Source organism: Uranotaenia lowii, unplaced genomic scaffold (genome assembly GCF_029784155.1).
Source record: "Uranotaenia lowii strain MFRU-FL unplaced genomic scaffold, ASM2978415v1 HiC_scaffold_28, whole genome shotgun sequence".
In the NCBI taxonomy this organism is placed as follows: Eukaryota; Metazoa; Arthropoda; class Insecta; order Diptera; family Culicidae; genus Uranotaenia; species Uranotaenia lowii.
The window spans coordinates 39,309-45,553 of NW_026598179.1; positions in this window are offsets into that span (position 1 = coordinate 39,309).

Genomic DNA, 6,245 nt, shown 5'->3' on the forward strand with positions numbered 1-6,245 from the left:
GATTCAAAAAATTCAAGGTTTTTCGCGCGCCCCCCGAGCGGAAAAAATCGAAAAAATGATTTTTTGCCGAAAAATTTTCGAGTTTAAAATTTTGCAAGATTCAAAAAATTCAAGGTTTTTCGCACGCCCCCCGAGCGGAAAAAATCAAAAAAAGGTTTTTTTGCCGAAAAATTTTCGAGTTTAAAATTTTGCAAGATTAAAAAAATTCAAGGTTTTTCGCGCGCCCCCCGAGCGGAAAAAATCGAAAAAAATGATTTTTTGCCGAAAAATTTTCGAGTTTAAAATTTTGCAAGATTCAAAAAATTCAAGGTTTTTCGCGCGCCCCCCGAGCGGAAAAAATCGAAAAAATGATTTTTTGCCAAAAAATTTTCGAGTTTAAAATTTTGCAAGATTCAAAAAATTCTAGGTTTTTCGCGCGCCCCCCGAGCGGAAAAAATCGAAAAAAATGATTTTTTGCCGAAAAATTTTCGAGTTTAAAATTTTGCAAGATTCAAAAAATTCAAGGTTTTTCGCGCGCCCCCCGAGCGGAAAAAATCGAAAAAAATGATTTTTTGCCGAAAAATTTTCGACTTTAAAATTTTGCAAGATTCAAAAATTCAAGGTTTTTCGCGCGCCCCCCGAGCGGAAAAAATCGAAAAAATGATTTTTTGCCGAAAAATTTTCGAGTTTAAAATTTTGCAAGATTCAAAAAATTCAAGGTTTTTCGCGCGCCCCCCGAGCGGAAAAAATCGAAAAAATGATTTTTTGCCGAAAAATTTTCGAGTTTAAAATTTTGCAAGATTCAAAAAATTCAAGGTTTTTCGCGCGCCCCCCGAGCGGAAAAAATCAAAAAAAGGTTTTTTTGCCGAAAAATTTTCGAGTTTAAAATTTTGCAAGATTCAAAAAATTCAAGGTTTTTCGCGCGCCCCCCGAGCGGAAAAAATCGAAAAAAATGATTTTTTGCCGAAAAATTTTTGACTTTAAAATTTTGCAAGATTAAAAAAATTCAAGGTTTTTCGCGCGCCCCCCGAGCGGAAAAAATCGAAAAAAATGTTTTTTTGCCGAAAAATTTTCGAGTTTAAAATTTTGCAAGATTCAAAAATTCAAGGTTTTTCGCGCGCCCCCGAGCGGAAAAAATCGAAAAAATGATTTTTTGCCGAAAAATTTTCGAGTTTAAAATTTTGCAAGATTCAAAAAATTCTAGGTTTTTCGCGCGCCCCCCGAGCGGAAAAAATCAAAAAAAGGTTTTTTTGCCGAAAAATTTTCGAGTTTAAAATTTTGCAAGATTCAAAAAATTCAAGGTTTTTCGCGCGCCCCCCGAGCGGAAAATATCAAAAAAAGGTTTTTTTGCCGAAAAATTTTCGAGTTTAAAATTTTGCAAGATTCAAAAAATTCTAGGTTTTTCGCGCGCCCCCGAGCGGAAAAAATCGAAAAAATGATTTTTTGCCGAAAAATTTTCGAGTTTAAAATTTTGCAAGATTCAAAAAATTCAAGGTTTTTCGCGCGCCCCCCGAGCGGAAAAAATCAAAAAAAGGTTTTTTTGCCGAAAAATTTTCGAGTTTAAAATTTTGCAAGATTCAAAAAATTCAAGGTTTTTCGCGCGCCCCCCGAGCGGAAAAAATCGAAAAAAAATGATTTTTTGCCGAAAAATTTTCGACTTTAAAATTTTGCAAGATTCAAAAAATTCAAGGTTTTTCGCGCGCCCCCCGAGCGGAAAAAATCGAAAAAAATGATTTTTTGCCGAAAAATTTTCGAGTTTAAAATTTTGCAAGATTCAAAAAATTTAAGGTTTTTCGCGCGCCCCCCGAGCGGAAAAAATCAAAAAAAGGTTTTTTTGCCGAAAAATTTTCGAGTTTAAAATTTTGCAAGATTCAAAAAATTCTAGGTTTTTCGCGCGCCCCCCGAGCGGAAAAAATCGAAAAAATGATTTTTTGCCGAAAAATTTTCGAGTTTAAAATTTTGCAAGATTCAAAAAATTCAAGGTTTTTCGCGCGCCCCCCGAGCGGAAAAAATCAAAAACAGGTTTTTTTGCCGAAAAATTTTCGAGTTTAAAATTTTGCAAGATTCAAAAAATTCAAGGTTTTTCGCGCGCCCCCCGAGCGGAAAAAATCAAAAAAAGGTTTTTTTGCCGAAAAATTTTCGAGTTTAAAATTTTGCAAGATTCAAAAAATTCAAGGTTTTTCGCGCGCCCCCCGAGCGGAAAAAATCGAAAAAAATGATTTTTTGCCGAAAAATTTTCGACTTTAAAATTTTGCAAGATTCAAAAAATTCAAGGTTTTTCGCGCGCCCCCCGAGCGGAAAAAATCGAAAAAAATGATTTTTTGCCGAAAAATTTTCGACTTTAAAATTTTGCAAGATTCAAAAATTCAAGGTTTTTCGCGCGCCCCCCGAGCGGAAAAAATCGAAAAAATGATTTTTTGCCGAAAAATTTTCGAGTTTAAAATTTTGCAAGATTCAAAAAATTCTAGGTTTTTCGCGCGCCCCCCGAGCGGAAAAAATCGAAAAAATGATTTTTTGCCGAAAAATTTTCGAGTTTAAAATTTTGCAAGATTCAAAAAATTCAAGGTTTTTCGCGCGCCCCCCGAGCGGAAAAAATCAAAAAAAGGTTTTTTTGCCGAAAAATTTTCGAGTTTAAAATTTTGCAAGATTCAAAAAATTCAAGGTTTTTCGCGCGCCCCCCGAGCGGAAAAAATCGAAAAAAATGATTTTTTGCCGAAAAATTTTCGACTTTAAAATTTTGCAAGATTCAAAAAATTCAAGGTTTTTCGCGCGCCCCCCGAGCGGAAAAAATCGAAAAAAATGATTTTTTGCCGAAAAATTTTCGACTTTAAAATTTTGCAAGATTCAAAAATTCAAGGTTTTTCGCGCGCCCCCCGAGCGGAAAAAATCGAAAAAATGATTTTTTGCCGAAAAATTTTCGAGTTTAAAATTTTGCAAGATTCAAAAAATTCTAGGTTTTTCGCGCGCCCCCCGAGCGGAAAAAATCGAAAAAAATGATTTTTCGCCGAAAAATTTTCGAGTTTAAAATTTTGCAAGATTCAAAAAATTCAAGGTTTTTCGCGCGCCCCCCGAGCGGAAAAAAACAAAAAAAGGTTTTTTTGCCGAAAAATTTTCGAGTTTAAAATTTTGCAAGATTCAAAAAATTCTAGGTTTTTCGCGCGCCCCCCGAGCGGAAAAAATCGAAAAAATGATTTTTTGCCGAAAAATTTTCGAGTTTAAAATTTTGCAAGATTCAAAAAATTCAAGGTTTTTCGCGCGCCCCCCGAGCGGAAAAAATCAAAAAAAGGTTTTTTTGCCGAAAAATTTTCGAGTTTAAAATTTTGCAAGATTCAAAAAATTCAAGGTTTTTCGCGCGCCCCCCGAGCGGAAAAAATCGAAAAAAATGATTTTTTGCCGAAAAATTTTCGACTTTAAAATTTTGCAAGATTCAAAAAATTCAAGGTTTTTCGCGCGCCCCCCGAGCGGAAAAATCGAAAAAAAAGATTTTTTGCCGAAAAATTTTCGAGTTTAAAATTTTGCAAGATTCAAAAAATTCAAGGTTTTTCGCGCGCCCCCCGAGCGGAAAAAATCAAAAAAAGGTTTTTTTGCCGAAAAATTTTCGAGTTTAAAATTTTGCAAGATTCAAAAAATTCTAGGTTTTTCGCGCGCCCCCCGAGCGGAAAAAATCGAAAAAATGATTTTTTGCCGAAAAATTTTCGAGTTTAAAATTTTGCAAGATTCAAAAAATTCAAGGTTTTTCGCGCGCCCCCCGAGCGGAAAAAATCAAAAAAAGGTTTTTTTGCCGAAAAATTTTCGAGTTTAAAATTTTGCAAGATTCAAAAAATTCAAGGTTTTTCGCGCGCCCCCCGAGTGGAAAAAATCGAAAAAAAGGTTTTTTTGCCGAAAAATTTTCGAGTTTAAAATTTTGCAAGATTCAAAAAATTCAAGGTTTTTCGCGCGCCCCCCGAGCGGAAAAAATCGAAAAAAGGTTTTTTTGCCGAAAAATTTTCGACTTTAAAATTTTGCAAGATTCAAAAAATTCAAGGTTTTTCGCGCGCCCCCCGAGCGGAAAAAATCGAAAAAAATGATTTTTTGCCGAAAAATTTTCGAGTTTAAAATTTTGCAAGATTCAAAAATTCAAGGTTTTTCGCGCGCCCCCCGAGCGGAAAAAATCGAAAAAATGATTTTTTGCCGAAAAATTTTCGAGTTTAAAATTTTGCAAGATTCAAAAAATTCTAGGTTTTTCGCGCGCCCCCCGAGCGGAAAAAATCGAAAAAATGATTTTTTGCCGAAAAATTTTCGAGTTTAAAATTTTGCAAGATTCAAAAAATTCAAGGTTTTTCGCGCGCCCCCCGAGCGGAAAAAATCAAAAACAGGTTTTTTTGCCGAAAAATTTTCGAGTTTAAAATTTTGCAAGATTCAAAAAATTCAAGGTTTTTCGCGCGCCCCCCGAGCGGAAAAAATCGAAAAAAATGATTTTTTGCCGAAAAATTTTCGACTTTAAAATTTTGCAAGATTCAAAAAATTCAAGGTTTTTCGCGCGCCCCCCGAGCGGAAAAAATCGAAAAAAATGATTTTTTGCCGAAAAATTTTCGACTTTAAAATTTTGCAAGATTCAAAAATTCAAGGTTTTTCGCGCGCCCCCCGAGCGGAAAAAATCGAAAAAATGATTTTTTGCCGAAAAATTTTCGAGTTTAAAATTTTGCAAGATTCAAAAAATTCTAGGTTTTTCGCGCGCCCCCCGAGCGGAAAAAATCGAAAAAATGATTTTTTGCCGAAAAATTTTCGAGTTTAAAATTTTGCAAGATTCAAAAAATTCAAGGTTTTTCGCGCGCCCCCCGAGCGGAAAAAATCAAAAAAAGGTTTTTTTGCCGAAAAATTTTCGAGTTTAAAATTTTGCAAGATTCAAAAAATTCAAGGTTTTTCGCGCGCCCCCCGAGCGGAAAAAATCGAAAAAAATGATTTTTTGCCGAAAAATTTTCGACTTTAAAATTTTGCAAGATTCAAAAAATTCAAGGTTTTTCGCGCGCCCCCCGAGCGGAAAAAATCGAAAAAAATGATTTTTTGCCGAAAAATTTTCGACTTTAAAATTTTGCAAGATTCAAAAATTCAAGGTTTTTCGCGCGCCCCCCGAGCGGAAAAAATCGAAAAAATGATTTTTTGCCGAAAAATTTTCGAGTTTAAAATTTTGCAAGATTCAAAAAATTCTAGGTTTTTCGCGCGCCCCCCGAGCGGAAAAAATCGAAAAAATGATTTTTTGCCGAAAAATTTTCGAGTTTAAAATTTTGCAAGATTCAAAAAATTCAAGGTTTTTCGCGCGCCCCCCGAGCGGAAAAAATCAAAAAAAGGTTTTTTTGCCGAAAAATTTTCGAGTTTAAAATTTTGCAAGATTCAAAAAATTCTCGGTTTTTCGCGCGCCCCCCGAGCGGAAAAAATCGAAAAAAATGATTTTTTGCCGAAAAATTTTCGAGTTTAAAATTTTGCAAGATTAAAAAAATTCAAGGTTTTTCGCGCGCCCCCCGAGCGGAAAAAATCGAAAAAAATGATTTTTTGCCGAAAAATTTTCGACTTTAAAATTTTGCAAGATTCAAAAAATTCAAGGTTTTTCGCGCGCCCCCCGAGCGGAAAAAATCGAAAAAAATGATTTTTTGCCGAAAAATTTTCGACTTTAAAATTTTGCAAGATTCAAAAAATTCAAGGTTTTTCGCGCGCCCCCCGAGCGGAAAAATCGAAAAAAAAGATTTTTTGCCGAAAAATTTTCGAGTTTAAAATTTTGCAAGATTCAAAAAATTCAAGGTTTTTCGCGCGCCCCCCGAGCGGAAAAAATCAAAAAAAGGTTTTTTTGCCGAAAAATTTTCGAGTTTAAAATTTTGCAAGATTCAAAAAATTCTAGGTTTTTCGCGCGCCCCCCGAGCGGAAAAAATCGAAAAAATGATTTTTTGCCGAAAAATTTTCGAGTTTAAAATTTTGCAAGATTCAAAAAATTCAAGGTTTTTCGCGCGCCCCCCGAGCGGAAAAAATCAAAAAAAGGTTTTTTTGCCGAAAAATTTTCGAGTTTAAAATTTTGCAAGATTCAAAAAATTCAAGGTTTTTCGCGCGCCCCCCGAGTGGAAAAAATCGAAAAAAAGGTTTTTTTGCCGAAAAATTTTCGAGTTTAAAATTTTGCAAGATTCAAAAAATTCAAGGTTTTTCGCGCGCCCCCCGAGCGGAAAAAATCGAAAAAAGGTTTTTTTGCCGAAAAATTTTCGACTTTAAAATTTTGCAAGATTCAAAAAATTCAAGGTTTT